We start from the raw sequence: 17817 nt of genomic DNA on the forward strand, positions 1-17817 counted from the left end.
ATATCTCGTGAGCTATGTTGTTGTTCATAACTAATTACGCGCAATAGGAATCTATTCTTTCCCTGTTATTCAACATATTTTGTATTTTATTGCTAGACCATCGACACCAATAAGTGTTTTGCAGAAATATACCGCATTCTCAAAAGTACGTCTACCATCGTACTCATCATTTAATGTCGTTAAGATAGTACATGCAGATTTTATTTTTATTGCTATCTTTCATTTATAAAATTCTGTACCACATCCAAAATTTGCAAATGCCGAGTGAGAGGAATCTTCGACCATTCGATTCACGTGTATATTCTTACCGTATTCAGTAGATTCAGCAGTATTTGGCCTTTAATGCGGCAACTATATATCCCAACCCCTACACAACGAAACCAGACCACACTTTTATTATTGCAACTTTGAGTCAGAGGATACGTACTTGGGGGCCACACCACAACACATTTCATTTTATTTTTTGAAAGCGCGCAGGCTCCTGATACAAAAATTTGTAGAACATGGCAGTGTTGTGTAATGGTACAGAGAGTATTTTACTTTGTTCAGAACTAGTATTTTTGCTGTGTTGTTAGGACAGTAATGTAAGGGTTGAAGGTAAATAGGAAGGAGTGCAATGAATGAGAAGAGACATGAGGTATGTTAACATATACACTTACCGGCACCTAGCCGTGATAACGGTTCATAGGCAGTAGTAACATGGTCTAAATACCGTACATCACAAATGTATGGCACACCAGCACTCCTCGCCAGTTCCAACCGACATGAGCTCTTATACAGGGTCACAATTATTCAACTACAGTATATGAAATAAAATCGCCATAACTTATGAGCGGCTTGCATTAGGGCGTTCAGAAATTCACGTTTGGGCACAGTGCATGATGAGAATTTTGATGTGGACACGGTTTGGTTTAGCGACGAAGCCCACTTCCATTTGGATGGGTTCGTCAACAAGCAAAATTGGCGCAAAATAAAGGACTGAGAATCCGAATTACGCTGTCGAGAAGTCTCTTCACCCTCAATGGCTGACTGCGTAGTGTGCAGTGTCCAGTCATGGAATAGTCGGTGAGACACTCCTTGATGGTATGGCGACTACTGAACGGTAGGTGAAGGTTTTGAAAATGATTTCATCGACAATATCCAAAGTGACCCTGATTTCGCCAAGATGTGGTTCTTGCAAGACGGAACTCGACCATACCGAAGCAGGAGATTGATGTTTCGAAGGGGCACTTTCGGTCCCGCATTCTGGGTGTGTGGTACCCAGAGGCCACTGGCATGGGCCTCGATTGACCGCCGTATTCTCCGGATCTGAACACATGCGACTACTTTTTGTGGCGCTGTGTTAAAGATAAGGTGTACAGCAATAACCCCAAAGTTACTGTTGAGCTGGAAACATTCAGGAGATTATCGACAGCATCGACATTCCGCCACTTCAGCGGGCCATCCAGCATTTCGGTTATTGTCTGTGCCACGTCGTCGCCAATGATGACAGGCATATTGAACATATCATAACCTAAATCTGAATATATGTATTGACGTATACGTGTTGAATAGAGTGTGTGTACACCCTAGTTTGTAACTAATTTACTTTTTTCCCATGTAGTTCAATAATTGTCACCTAGTAGGAAAGTTCTTGGAGAGTAGGATCGCCGAAATCAATGATTTGAAGTATTAGTGAGTCTACGAGTTTCTTCTTAGGCTCGAGCGGAAATACATTCTTATATTTCTGCAGTGAATAAAGTGATGCTGAGACCTTCTCACAACCTGCTGTTGTGTGATGAGTCCAGGCTAGGTGATAGGCCAGAATGCTCCCAAAATTCATTGCAGAGGAAGAAAAGACGATTTCTCTACTGTTGAATATTAAGGATACAAGAGATTCTCTACGCTGTGGAGTAACAAGTCTTTCGTGGGCGACTAGGATTGCTTGCGTTTTAGAAGTTCTACGAGTCGGGGCATGGAATGTCATGTGACTGAAAGTGGTAGAGAAGCTAGAAAATCTGAAAGGAGAAATAGAAAGGCTAAATCTAGATATAGTAGGGGTCAGTGAAGTGAAATGGAAGGAAGACAAGGATTTGTCGTCATATGAGTATTATCAACAGCAGCAGAAAATTTTATAACGGAGTAAAATTGGTTATGAGTAGATAGTTAGGGTGGAGAGTGTGTAATAGGATTGTTCTCATCAGAAACATCAAACCAGCACCGACAACGACAGTTCAGGTGTACATGCCAACGTGGCATGCAGAAGATGAAGAGACAGACAAAGTATATGAGCCTACTGAAGGGGTAATTCAGTACGTAAACGGAGATGAAAATCTGAAAATCATGGATTGGAATGCGATTGTGGGGGAAGGAATAGAAGAAAGGGTAACGGGAGAGTATGGGCTTGTTACAGATGAGAAAGGCTGAGTTCTGCAGTCAATCTCAGATAGCTCTAGTGAATGTCCAAGAATCACAAGTGGAGGAGATATACTGGGAAATGCTGGGAGATACGCGATAATTTTAGTTACAGTACATCATGGTCACGCAGACTTTCCGAAATCAGATAGTGGATTGTAAGGAGTACCCAGGAGCGAATGTAGATTCACATCATACTTTAATAGTAATAAATAGCAAGTTGAAACTTGACTAGTCAGGAAGAATCAATGAACAAAGAAATTGGATACTGAAGTACTCAGGAATGAAGAAATACGCTTGAAGTTCATTGAGGCCATACGCACTGCTATAAACAATAGATCAGTAGGCAGTTGAGTTGGAGTGGGCATCTCTGAAAAGAGCAATCATAGAAGTTGGAAAAGAAAATATAGGTACCAAGAAGGTAGCTGTGAAGAAACCATGAGCAAAATAAGAAATACTTCAGCTGATTGAGGAAAGAAGGAACCACAAAATGTTCATGGAAATTCAGGCATACATAAATACAAGTCACTTAGGAATGAAATGAGTAGGCAATGCAGGGAAACTAAGAGGAAATAGCTAGGCGAGAAAGGATAGAAGAGAAAGGATACGTCGAGGAAGTACATTGAAGGCCTTTGTGAGACGGAGGGATTTGTCTCACGTGATAGAAGAAGAAACAGGAGTCGATTCGGTAGAGATAGGGGATCCAATATTAGAACCAGAATTTGAAACAGCTCTGGAGGACTTAAGGTCAAATAAGGCAGAACGGAGAGATAATATGCCATCAGAATTTCTAAAATCATTAGGGGTAGTGGCAACAAAACGACTACTTATATTATGTGATCTGTATGGGTATGGTGAGACACCATCTGATTTTCGGGAAAACATCATTGATACAATTCCGAAGGTTGAAAGAGCGGACAAGTACGAGAATTATCACACAATCAGATTAACAGCTTATTCATCCAAGTTACTGACAAGAATAATATACAGAAAAATGGAAAAGAAAATTGAGAATCTGTTAGATGAGGATCAGTTTGGCTTTAGGAAAGGAAAAAGCAAGACAGAAGAAAAATCAGGACACTTTAATTGGTTTTATCGTTCTGAAAAAAGCGTTCGTCCATGTTAAATGATGCAAGATGTTAGAAATTCTGAGAAAAATAGGAGCAAGCTGTAGGAAATTGAGGGTAATTCACAGTATGTACATGAACCAAGAGGGAAGATGAGAATAGTAGACCAAGAGCGAAATGCTCGGATTAAAAACTGTGTAAGATAGAGACGTAGTGCCAGCCGGGGTGGGCGAGCGGTTTTAGGCGCTACCGTCTGGAACCGCGCGACCGCTACGGTCGCAGGTTTGAATCCTGCCTCGGACATGGAAGTGTGTGATGTGTCCTTAGGTTAGTTCGGTCTAAGTAGTTCTAAGTTCTAGAAGACTGATGGCCTCAGCTGTTAAGTCCCATAGTGCAAGGAGCCATTTGGTTTGAAAGAGACGCAGTCTTTCGCCCCGAAGGCTCAATCATACGCCGGAGAAGCAATGGCAGAAACAAAGGAAAAGTTGAAGAGTGGAATCAAAATTCAAGGTGAAAGGGTATAAACAATACGATTCGCTGGTGACATTGCTGTCCACAGTGAAAGAGTAAAGGAAGTATAATATCTGTTGAATGAAGTGAACAGTCTAACGAGTAAGGTATATGGACTGAAAGTAACTCGAAGAAACACGAAACTAATGAGACGCATCTGAAATAAGAACAATGAGAAATTTAACATAAGGGCTAATAGTCAAGAAGCAGATGAAGTTAAGGAAATGTACTATCTAGGCAGGAAAATAACTTATGGCTGGTGGAGCAAGGAGGACGTAAAAGGAGACTACCACTGGAAAGAATGACATTTGTAGCCAAGAGAACTCTAGTATCGAACATCGGCCTTAACTGGAGGGAGTAATTCCTGAGAATGTACATTTGGAACACAGTATTGTGTGGTAGTGAGACATGGACGATGGGATAACAGGAAAAGAAGAGAATAGAAGCCTCTGAGATGTGGTGCTATGAAGAATGTTGAGACATGTTAGGGGAGCTGATAAGGAATGAGGAAGTTCTTATGGGAATCGGTGAGGAAAGGAATGAATGGACAACACTGACAAAAAGCAGGGGCATAATCTTAGTATGTTAGGATGTCTGTTAAGACATCAGGATACTAGAGTGGGCCGTAGAGGGTAAAAACTGGAGAGGGATACAGAGATTGGACTACATCAAGCGAATAATTGAGGGCATAGATTGCAAATGCTACTCTCAGATGAAGAGGTTGGTACAGGAGAGGAATTCGTGGTTAGAAACACCAAACCAGTCAGAAGACTGATGACCCAACAAAGAAAAAAAAGTTTGAAAACCTACTTTCTGCGCCTATTCTAATAAAGCTAGAAATGCAGTATTTACGTTCTGGATGTCTGTGCGCAGATATGTCGTGCTTCCACCTTGGTTTAACTCACGATCGTTCCCACATAAACGATATCTGCAATGGGAGATAATGGTCGACTCACCATTAATATATAACGAGAAAGGTAATGGGCCCAACACTGTCCCCTGTTTCGACAATCTTCCATTGCAACCTTCTTGTTCCTATCGTTACACACTGAAGGCGTTACATAAGGTATGAGTGGAACAAATGTACTGCACTTGAAGGAATGTTTGACTTTTGAGTCTAGCTAGTACAATATCAAGGTCGACAGTGTCGAAATCATTTCTGAAATCCAAAAACCACATAATAGTTCCCTTCTTGTTTGCCCATAGCTTGTTTCAGTATGTTGAGACGCCGTGCTAAACCCGTAGGACAGAACAGGTAGTTTAAGTTGCGGAAAGGGGCCAAATAAGCGGCTCTCAGTTACACTCGAACATACAACCTTTTATTTGATCAAACATTACAAGAGCCAAGATAATTAAAGAAAACACATCTTTAGTTTTGGAACTTAATTAGCGGCTGAATGCGCCGTACACTCTCATGCATTAAGGGAAAGACCACTTTAATTTAAAAATGGCTGAAATCCAATAACCTAAAGCTCAACCAAAATCAGAAATTTAAAAGGAAAAGCTGTATCTTGAAACAGATCCTTAACTAGGCCGAAGGTCCAAGGAATCTGACACTTTAAGGGCAACCTACTTAAATTCAAAATCGGTGAAGGCCCAACACTTAAGACTCAGTAACATTAATTTTAAAAAATGCCAAAGGCTTTACATATAACAGTTCTTAAATTATGCTGAAGGCCCAAACTATCTGACGCCTTAAGGGCAAAACATCCTTAATCTAAACATCGGCTACAAGCCATACAAAGAACAAGAATAAACAGGAAAGGGCGGTACACCCAAGGGCGCTCAGAAGTTCAGAGGGTCCGCCTAGAACCGCTCGGTCACACTGGGAGACTCACACATTGTTGCTCGCGGGAATGTCCCAACAGCCGGCAATAAAATCCAAACGTCATAATATGAACAGTCGTGACTTTCTGGTAGATTGGGTCAAAACTCAACTTTTGTGCCCAGGGTCGGTGAGCCACGGACCTCGTAGCCATGGGAACAGCACCAAACACTCCGACCCCGCGTGGAAGCCGCCATCGGCCTCTGCCAAACTACGCGCCGCGGAAATATCCTCGCTACTCCACACCAACCGATCAACTCATCGCACCCCGCACTGCTGGAACTATAAGCGCCAGGCTAAAGATAGTACAAGGTGGCAATATCTACACTCCTGGAAATTGAAATAAGAACACCGTGAATTCATTGTCACAGAAAGAGGAAACTTTATTGACACATTCCTGTGGTCAGATACATCACATGATCACACTGACAGAACCACAGGCACATACACACAGGCAACAGAGCATGCACAATGTCGGCACTACTACAGTGTATATCGACCTTTCGCAGCAATGCAGGCTGCTATTCTCCCATGGAGACGATCGTAGAGATGCTGGATGTAGTCCTGTGGAACGGCTTGCCATGCCATTTCCACCTGGCGCCTCAGTTGGACCAGCGTTCGTGCTGGACGTGCAGACCGCGTGAGACGACGCTTCATCCAGTCCCAAACATGCTCAATGGGGGACAGATCCGGAGATCTTGCTGGCCACGGTAGTTGACTTACACCTTCTAGAGCACGTTGGGTGGCACGGGATACATGCGGACGTGCATTGTCCTGTTGGAACAGCAAGTTCCCTTGCCGGTCTAGGAATGGTAGAACGATGGGTTCGATGACGGTTTGGATGTACCGTGCACTATTCAGTGTCCCCTCGACGATCACCAGAGGTGTACGGCCAGTGTAGGAGATCGCTCCCCACACCATGATGCCGGGTGTTGGCCCTGTGTGCCTCGGTCATATGCAGTCCTGATTGTGGCGCTCACCTGCACGGCGCCAAACACGCATACGACCATCATTGGCATCAAGGCAGAAGCGACTCTCATCGCTGAAGACGACACGTCTCCATTCGTCCCTCCGTTCACGCCTGTCGCGACACCACTGGAGGCTGGCTGCACGATGTTGGGGCGTGAGTGGAAGACGGCCTAACGTTGTGCGGGACCGTAGTCCAGCTTCATGGAGACAGTTGCGAATGGTCCTCGCCGATACCCCAGGAGCAACAGTGTCCCTAATTTGCTGGGAAGTGGCGGTGAGGTCCCCTACGGCACTGCGTAGGATCCTACGGTCTTGGCGTGCATCCGTGCATCGCTGCGGTCCGGTCCCAGGTCGACGGGCAAGTGCACCTTCCGCTGACCACTGGCGACAACATCGATGTACTGTGGAGACCTCACGCCCCACGTGTTGAGCAATTCGGCGGTACGTCCACCCGGCCTCCCGCATGCCCACTATACGCCGTCGCTCAAAGTCCGTCAACTGCACATACGGTTCACGTCCACGCTGCGGCATGCTACCAGTGTTAAAGACTGCGATGGAGCTCCGTATGCCACGCCAAACTGGCTGACACTGACGGCGGCGGTGTACAAATGCTGCGCAGCTAGCGCCATTCGACGGCCAACACCGCGGTTCCTGGTGTGTCCGCTGTGCCGTGCGTGTGATCATTGCTTGTACAGCCCTCCCGCAGTGTCCGGAGCAAGTATGGTGGGTCTGACACACCGGTGTCAATGTGTTCTTTTTTGCATTTCCAGGAGTGTATACACACTGTTACTGCCACTCGCAGAGAGAGAGAGGATAACAGCATAATCGCAATAACCGCGGGAGACTAACACAGAATAGCAACCAAGGTTTAATCCAACGCATAACGTGATACATCCACGGCTCACGCATGTTTGCCATGTGCGTTTGCGTTACATGTGTGTGTGAGAAGTGTGCTTGCTTCTGTAAATGTATGTATGAATGTATGTGTGTGTGTGTGTGTGTGTGTGTGTGTGTGTGTGTGTGTGTATGTGCGCACGCGCGCGCGTTTGTTTCCTATTCTGACGAAGGCATTGATGAAAGCTAAATGTGTAATTGTCTTTTTGTAATACCAGTCTACAACTCAACGTTCGTCCTTTTACTGTTGACATTCCAACGTCGAATTTCCTTTGTTTGACATTTTAAGTACTTTTTTCTACTTTGTCGGCTTGTATGTTTATTTATTTATGATTTTAAGTCTAAAGATGATCAATAAATGTGCACGATAGTGCAAGGGACATTCAATCATTAAAAAGGCAAAATGATGAAGGAAAAAGTCGTGTATTTTTACTGAATGAGACTTGTAGTAGTTTTCAATATAATCCCCAGCAATATTAACACTCTCGTCACGCGAAGAACTACTTTTGTTATGCTTGACGCAAAGAAGTATTCGCCATATTGTCTGAGCCTCTTTCATTCAAATTCTTTGACTTTCTTGTCGTTGCTGAACTGTTTTCCATGTGGTGCCTCCTTGAGTGGACCAAACAAATGAAAATCTGAGGGAGTTAAATCCGGACTTTTTCGACGTTTTCTTGGGTGAGCTGGGTGGTGTGACGGCGAACATTGTCGTGGAACAATATCGTTCAGTTTCTTTGAGATCCGCGACGTTTTGCTCCATTCGTTGTTTTATTTTGTTCATTAACATGTCCTAGTAGGCACTGTTAATTGTACCCTGATCTTCCAAATAATCACAATAGAAGACACTTTGGGTGTCTCAGAAAAAGGTCGACGTTGCTGTTCCTACTGATTCTTGCGTTCTGAGTTTCAAGTAGGTGAGCCGGTTTCCTCTCATATTGTGTCTTCTTTTTAGGACTCTGGATCAAAACGATAAACCCAAGTTCCACCATACGTTAAAATCTTGTTTATGAAAGCGTCACGCTCCCTCTCATAGCTTACTTTCAAGTCTATAGAAGCCCCGAGTTTCGTTTTCCTGTTTATACTGTAATAACTGGCAGTATTCAGGAGTATATATCGCTCTCAGCTCGCAAACGAGACGCAGTTTTGATTTTAGATAGACCTTACAGGGCTGAGTCCGATGGCAGCTGCAGTCGCTGTTTTGTGATCAAGTAACTATGACGTGCTGTTTCTGTACACACGTAGACAAGGATTTTTGGTTGGGAGTTAGTTCCATTCTAAGTTTCGTTACAAAGATTAAAGTCCGTAGTTAGAAGCCGTGCGGAACACTCGCGAGCTGTGATTTCACCATTTCTTTATGTAAATTCAGATGGACCCGAATTCGGTCTTCAGTCGGGCACAATTCTCTTTATACTTTGTGTTCTGAGTCAAATTTCATGACTCTTTTCGCCATGACTTCCTAGCTTGCTTTGATGATTCATTTATTAATGGAAAGGGATGAACTAGGCTTTAGATGAACCGGTGGGTTTCAGTCTTCATGTGTGAGCAACTGCACGTCCATGTTGCCTTTCCTTAAGTTCAAAAATCTTTGCAGGCTAATGATGATCGGCATGTTATTATCCATTGGTCATATGGAATGATAGGATTAGTGTTTTCCAAGTGTCTTTAATGCAGCGACGTTTTCAGAAGTGCACTCCAAGTGGTAAATAAGTGGTAATTACGCACCTACATAGTTCATTAAACTTCCTCGCAATGTGCGTACCAGCAGGCCTTTGCTCCTCCTATAACAGCTAACATCATGCACTCTGCCAGAGAAAATTAAATGAAATGCTTCGCAAAATCTAAACCCTGACCTTTTTTGCAAAAAAATCTTTATTCCAAACACAATACAATAATTATGTACCATAACCAACTACCTAAGCTAATTAGTCATCCATATAACTAATACATTACCAGTCGCCGCTACTTTCATTAGTGGCTATTACTATGGTCAAGAGCAACGGCATTGCCGCAGTGGATACACCGGTTCCCGTCAGATCACCGAAGTTAAGCGCTGTCGTGCGAGGCCAGCTCTTGAGTGGGTGACCATCTGGGCCGCCATGCGCTGTTGCTATATTTCGGGGGCCACTCAGCCTCGTGATGCCAATTGAGGAGCTACTCCACCGAATAGTAGCGTCTCCGGTAACAGAAAACCATCATAACGACCGGGGGAGGGGTGTGCTAATCACACACCACTCCTACCCGCATCCTCAGCTGAGGATGACACGGCGGTCGGATGGTCCCGATGGGCCACTTGTGACCTGAAGACCGAGTGCACTATAGTCAAGGTTAGTATATTTACTATTCTGCTCTACAGTATACAAAAAGGTGTAATGTCTGCAGCCCTACAGGTGTGCCACAAGATCTTATAAACCTGCTGTTGCTGACCTGCCCGCCGAGCTAATCACAGTAGGCGTGCTGCTGGCACTGGACTGGCCAAAATTACTTGAACTCGCTGCAGTCCCTATCGTGATAGTGGTTGCTAATTGGTGTCTAAATTCTATTCCAAAACTACTAGTACCTCATATGTATTACACAAGTGATGTTGTCAGACCGATGTTGGTGATACGCCTGCTTCCCTGATCCAGGAGAGAGGCGGATCTCTACAGTAACGACAATCGGCCATTCCGCGCGCGGCGGTACTGGGGAGGTGCATCTCAGTCTTAGTCGGTTCTTTTCGTTTAGCGACCATTATGGTCCCTCACAAACTTTTCTTTGTGATACCTCGTTTGCCAAGGCGAAGAAGGCAGCGACTGGTGCCGTGTGGGCAGGGCCAGCTCCATAGGTAGAACGAGAGGAGGAGGAGGAGGAGGAGGAGGTCGCCCTGCGGTGTCGTGATGACTCTCTCTGGCGGCTGCTGTGGCCGTCTGTCTCCTGCACCCGTAAACCTGGAGGAAAAGACTGAAAAATCACCGTGATGCGGTCCTTCCAAAATTACTACGCACCTTCAGACTCAGAGTTGAAATATTAAAAGTTTTGCCTAGTTTCGTTGTCTAGGGGCTGGGATACGTAGTTGCCGCATTACAGGCCAAATACTTCTGAGTCTACAGTATACCATAAGAATATACACATGAATAGAATGGTAGAAACTTCTATCACTCGTTAATTGCAAATTATGAAAGTAACATATAAATTTGTAAATGAAAGTTTTCAATTGAATAAAATATGCAGTCACTATCTTAACAACTTTAAATGATGAGTAAGATAGTAGAAGTACTTTTGAAGTGCGGTATATTTCTGCAAAACACTTATTGGTGTCGATGGTCCAGCAATTAAATAAGGATAAGTTGAATAAACAGGGAAACAACACGTAATTAGTTATGAACGACAACATATGTCGCGAAATATTCACTTCTAAACGCACACTACGCCTTCATTGTAGAATCTACGGAAATCTCGCAAGTAGACTAGGGGCTGGGATACGTAGTTGCCGCATTACAGGCCAAATACTTCTGAGTCTACAGTATACCATAAGAATATACACATGAATAGAATGGTATAAGGTTTCTATCACTCGTTAATTGCAAATTATGAAAGTAACATATAAATTTGTAAATGAAAGTTTTCAATTGAATAAAATATACAGTCACTATCTTAACAACTTTAAATGATGAGTAAGATAGTAGAAGTACTTTTGAAGTGCGGTATATTTCTGCAAAACACTTATTGGTGTCGATGGTCCAGCAATTAAATAAGGATAAGTTGAATAAACAGGGAAACAACACGTAATTAGTTATGAACGACAACATATGTCGCGAAATATTCACTTCTAAACGCACACTACGCCTTCATTGTAGAATCCACGGAAATCTCGCAAGTACAAGAGTCGGCACTCCGAAGTGCGACCACGTGCAAACCGCTCCACACTGTCGAAGTCTTTTCGCGACTCCGCGTCCGTCGCGCCGTCGCGTCCAGCACTTCCCGTGTCGTGTCGTACCATCCGTGTCCTGTGCCGTCCTGCCGATATCTGCCCCCATGTCCTCTCTCGAAACGATGCTCCTCCCCCACTTCCACACAGCCTCACCATTAACGGTGACTGGCTAGACCGATCCCTCCGATCCACACTCACATATATAAAACACATACGAAATACTGGATTTACATTTAAACACTTGAAATTAAATAACTATTCCTATGCTGGACCATAAACACGCTGTAACACGCATTATTAAATAAATAAACAATTAAATAAACACACATCAAAAGAAAAGAAGCAAAAGGTAGGCTATGAGCCTAATATGTTTGTCCTCTCTAAAACACAGTAAATATTTAACCAGTTTCTTCATGAATAGTATATATTGGATATATACGTAGATGAATAAATACATCTATAAGCATGCTGCTACCGTTTTTTCGTGTAACTGTGGAGTACTTATGACCTGGCACGATCTATAGTAATCGGCCGCTTTGACCTCCAATAACTCACGTACTGTTTACGTTACATGTCTGTAATTTATACCAATTTAGGTTTACACTAATAGCTTTCTAAAGACACGTAGATCGACGAAATCGGAAGTACTGTTTAGATTTAGGAAATTCGTTGCTGGGTGTTACATGCATAATTTACCGTCAGATACTTAACTTTAAACCAATAAAAATATTGAAATTCTGATTACACCATCAGAATCGTCGCGCAATCAGTGGTAATGTACATGTTTCTTTTTGAAGTATCATGATTCATCTGTCTACTGTTAATTTCTACTCGAACTGTGAAATGTCTACCATTAAGGTTTCACAAAGTCCGCCATTTTTGGCACTCCCGGCGTGTCCTTTATTATCACAAAGCACCGTCCTAGTCACCGCGAAATTCCCAGCCACGCGGCTCGACCATGCGCTGAGGCTACCCCTCTCGTCCGGCTAACGTTTGCCCCACGTGTTTACTGCTGGGCACCGTCTTTGACTAGCGTCCAGTGTAGCCACGCCAACTTAGAATATTTTCAGGGCGCCACAATTCGCCAGTTACCTCACAGTACACATGACATAGGCGAAGCTGATGACGGCGCTGCAAACCATCGGGACCTGAAATAAGATACATGCAAGCACCAAGTCGACGGACGACCACGCCTCGCGCCCACCTTCTGCTGTCGTTAAAAACCCTGTAAAAAACAATATCATGCGGCGAGAAACGATACTTGCGGCCTTCATCCGGCACCGGATGCTGAGGAGGGTGGAGCAGGTGGAGCAGTGTCCGTTGGCGGCGGTCGTGAAGCAGTTCTGCCGGCGATGATCCATCTCGTGGGTGCGAACGATACTAGGCGAGAAACTGTTACTTCATCCCTGGTATGTCCGGGGCGAAGTTTGGCCATCTGCTGCTTGAATGATCTGACAAAACCTTCCGCTTCGCAGTTTGACTGTGGATAGAACGGTGCACAGATGCAGTATGCCATTGTGTTCAACAGAATGTTTCAGATTTATTTGACTTGAACAGAGGTCCATTGTCTGACACAATTACTTCAGTTAGGCAAAAATTCGCTGACGACACCTGAATTGTGCTACGTGACGTTGTCGAGTTCATGGGCACAGCAAAAGGAACTTTGCTATATGTGTCAACCACAATCAGCCAGCGAGTGTTCCAAAAAGGTCCTGCAGAGTCTATGTCCACGTTGCCATGGCGATTAGGACTTAGGCCAAGCAGAGAAGTTTTGTGGCGGAGCGGACAGATTTGCCGTACAGACGTAACACTGCGACGTCATCTGTTCTATTTGAGCGTCCATACCGTGCCAAGTACAGCATCGACGCGCTTAATGTTTCATACGAACAATCCCCAAGTGTAGTTGGTGAAGAAACCGTAACATTTCCTTATGCATAACTTTAGGCTTCAATATAAAAGACTGTCCACCGTCATATTGAGCAAATTACACCTTTCTGTACAGCGAGGCTATGCCGACGGGCAAAGCATAGGCGCACTGCAGAGTTTTTTACGATATTCAATAACTCATGCCATGATATGTGAATGTACACTCCTGGAAATGGAAAAAAGAACACATTGACACCGGTGTGTCAGACCCACCATACTTCCTCCGGACACTCCGAGAGGGCTGTACAAGCAATGATCACAAGCACGGCACAGCGGACACACCAGGAACCGCGATGTTGGCCGTCGAATGACGCTAGCTTCGCAGCATTTGTGCACCGCCGCCGTCAATGTCAGCCAGTTTGCCGTGGCATACGGAGCTCCATCGCAGTCTTTAACACTGGTAGCATGCCGCGACAGCGTGGACGAGAACCGTATGTGCAGTTGACTGACTTTGAGCGAGGGCGTATAGTGGGCATGCGGGAGGCCGGGTGGACGTACCGCCGAATTGCTCAACACGTGGGGCGTGAGGTCTCCACAGTACATCGATGTTGTCGCCAGTGATCGGCGGAAGGTGCACGTGCCCGTCGCCCTGGGACCGGACCGCAGCGACGCACGGATGCACGCCAAGACCGTAGGATCCTACGCAGTGCCGTAGGGGACCGCACCGCCACTTCCCAGCAAATTAGGGACACTGTTGCTCCTGGGGTATCGGCGAGGACCATTCGCAACCGTCTCCATGAAGCTGGGCTACGGTCCCGCACACCGTTAGGCCGCCTTCCGCTCACGCCCCAACATCGTGCAGCCCGCCTCCAGTGGTGTCGCAACAGGCGTGAATGGAGGGACGAATTGAGACGTGTCGTCTTCAGCGATGAGAGTCGCTTCTGCCTTGGTGCCAATGATGGTCGTATGCGTGTTTGGCGCCGTGCAGGTGAGCGCCACAATCAGGACTGCATACGACTGAGGCACACAGGGCCAACACCCGGCATCATGGTGTGGGGAGCGATCTCCTACACTGGCCGTTCACCTCTGGTGATCGTCGAGGGGACACTGAATAGTGCACGGTACATCCAAACCGTCATCGAACCCATCGTTCTACCATTCCTAGACCGACAAGGGAACTTGCTGTTCCAACAGGACAATGCACGTCCGCATGTATCCCGTGCCACCCAACGTGCTCTAGAAGGTGTAAGTCAACTATCCTGGCCCGCAAGATCCCCGGATCTGTCCCCCATTGAGCATGTTTGGGACTGGATGAAGCGTCGTCTCACGCGGTCTGCACGTCCAGCACGAACGCTGGTCCGACTGAGGCGCCAGGTGGAAATGGCATGGCAAGCCGTTCCACAGGACTACATCCATCATCTCTACGATCGTCTCCATGGGAGAATAGCAGCCTGCATTGCTGCGAAAGGTGGATATACACTGTACTAGTGCCGACATTGTGCATGCTCTGTTGCCTGTGTCTATCTGCCTGTGGTTCTGTCAGTGTGATCATGTGATGTATGTGACCCCAGGAATGTGTCAATAAAGTTTCCCCTTCCTGGGACAATGAATTCACGGTGTTCTTATTTCAATTTCCAGGAGTGTATTTGAGCAAAACGTACAAGTCTGGATCAGCGTCCATGGCCTGTGCAATTTTCCTCCAGAGGAAAATACTGAAGCGTCCATGGCCTGTGCAATTTTCCTCTAGTTCATCGGAAAAGACTGAAGCAGTTCAGAATCCTGAGCATCGATGTTACATCAAAATGAAGAAAAAGCGTCAAAATCTGTATCAGGGCCAATCGGAAGACGTGAAAGTGCGTCCGCACTACCACATTGAGATGTCGGAGGATACACAATCTCGTACTGGTACTGAGACAACAACAAAGCCCATCTTGGCAATTTTTGGGCAGTTCGTACAGGAACCAATTTCATCGGATGAAACAAGGACTGCAAAGGCTTGTAATGCATTATTAAGTAGACTTTTTTGCCATAAAAATAGTGGTGTAATTTGGTGACACCATACACAATGTCCAATGGCTCTTTTTCAGTTTGTGAATAGTTAAACTGAGCTTTGGGCAACACATTTGACGTGAAAGTAACAGGGCTGTCTATACAAACAATTCTGTGCGAAAGTATTGCACCGATACCGTAAAAGGAAGCGTCAACTTGCAATATAACTTGTTTGCCACAATCAAAATGAACTGTCGTTCGATCACTGAGTAATATATCTTTAAGTTTCTGAAAAGTTACTTGGCACTCATCTCTCCACACACATGGGACATTCTTGCGATGTAAGCGGTGCAATGGAGCGGCGATTTGTGCAGCATTCGGTATGAACCGAAATAATTGTTCATTTTTCCCAAAACTCACAGCAATTCTGTGATGTTACGAGGAACTGGAGAGTCTCACATGCCACTGCAGAGGACATACACCTGTTTATGACATGACCAAGATACTGCAACTCCAGTTTAGAAATATCACATTTGTAAAGTCTACACTTTAGTCCTGCATAAGACACACGAAACAAAACGCATAATTTTGCAATACGATCTTTAGCCATGCTGCAGCTCACGTTGGTGCTGTTGTAGGTTGCCGTCCTCTGTTGGAGGCCAGACTATATCGTTTAGTTTACATGGTTGCGATTGTTTGTCTTCCTCTTGTGTTGCCTGTCCGCTAGTGGCGGTATTGGTATGTTGTAACTGTGTTTGTTATTCCGGGTCTTGTGAATGAGCAGTTCGTTTGGGGACTCGGGAGGAGCCAAGAGTGCAATGTGAGCCAAGAGTGCAATGTGAGCCAAGAGTGCCATGTGAGCCAAGAGTGCAATGTGAGCCAAGAGTGCAATGTGAGCCAAGAGTGCAATGCGAGAACACGCCCTGTCCGCGGGCGGTATGTATGGACTGCCGGTTGAAGAGACACCCTTTTCAACCGGCAGTGCATACATACCGCGGGTTTACACGACCTACTCGTCAACCGGATCCAAACAGCCTTAAGTTGAATGGATTTTAATCCGAGTAGTGAAACCTCCACCATTGTGAGATCTCGCTATTCTCCAGTGACTTGAGTTTGTATTGCTACTCGCATTGTCGCCGAGATCAGAGTGCTTGGGGAAAGCGAATCTAATTAGCTTTCCTCAACTTCTTGTTACTAATTACTGCATTCTGTGTGTTACTGTTTGTTAAGTTCAAAAAGCGGTGTTTTTCCTGCCTGGTGGCTGCTAACGCCCCAGTTACTTGCTCTGCAAGTTAGTGTATGTAACGACAGTGTACGTTTCCTCCCATTGCCGCTGCTGTCCGATAAGGCGTATAGTTTTGACAGTTTCCTTGATATGTAGGTCGGTTGGTGTTTTTTCTACTCTGGTAGTAGACGCTGTTGGACGCTCTAAACACAGCGTTCTAAGGACGTAGTGCTGACCGCCGGTTCCGGACTTGGCGACTTGTTCCATCGTTGCGTTGGTTGTCGGACGTTAGGTAGCTTCAGCAGATTATCATGAGTCATTCGTTGGACTGCCACTAGTCTGAATTACCATCTCGTGATGTGAATGTTATTCTTGGTTGCCTTTCTCATTGCTCGCATAAGGGTTTTTGGCCTGATCTACTCATAGGGCGATTCCTGGATCACCGTTTGTGATTGGCCCATGTATTTTATTATTGTGTCATTATTTTATTATTACATTACCAAGTTACCATCATTGGTCTCATCCGTACATGTTCTAATAACGGGAATGTCTTGTCCATTATAATCTGTCAGTTGCGTGCTAGTTTTAGACAGGCGTGAGGAGCCTAACATTTCATATGCGTGACGGGTCAGCAATGTAACAGAGGTACCCATGTTCAACTAAAATGTCGCACATATCCCACAAACAAGTAAATGAACAAAAAGTTTATTTGACTGACGTATCACTGTGTGAACTGCACGCTTGCTAGTTGCAGACTTAGAATATATTGCATTAATGACATGGGCCTTGTGACGAGAGTTTTGTGAGTGGGCTAAATTCTGATGTTTGTTCCGTTGCAAACACACGGATTTCACATGTCCTTTTTACCACAAGTGTAACACTGACCTTGTCTGAGTGTGTGTGTGTGGGGGGGGGGGGGGGGGCGTCATTCTTGAAATTTGTACCTCGTATAACAGCAAGTGCAAGACTTAATTCTGGCCGCCTGTGTAGCCACCTGTTTAGCGAACTGCTTATGTGATGTGGAAGATTGTTTACTCAGCTTGGAAAGCGCATGTTGCTGGTGCGGAATGGAGCGATCACAGCTAATAGACTGAACCCGACAAATAGCTGGCTGTTCTAATGTATGAGCGGACAAGACACCGGAATCGTTCCCATTTAGTATTTGCACTAC

At 45.1% G+C, this 17817-nt stretch overlaps 1 pseudogene; it reads left to right on the top strand.

Moving 5' to 3' along the window:
• Positions 1-9651: 9651 nt before the first annotated feature.
• Positions 9652-9769, top strand: LOC126290815 (5S ribosomal RNA; annotated as a pseudogene).
• The last annotated feature ends 8048 nt before the right edge of the window (positions 9770-17817 follow it).

The sequence above is a fragment of the Schistocerca gregaria genome, chromosome 1 (assembly GCF_023897955.1).
Source record: "Schistocerca gregaria isolate iqSchGreg1 chromosome 1, iqSchGreg1.2, whole genome shotgun sequence".
Taxonomy (NCBI): Eukaryota; Metazoa; Arthropoda; class Insecta; order Orthoptera; family Acrididae; genus Schistocerca; species Schistocerca gregaria.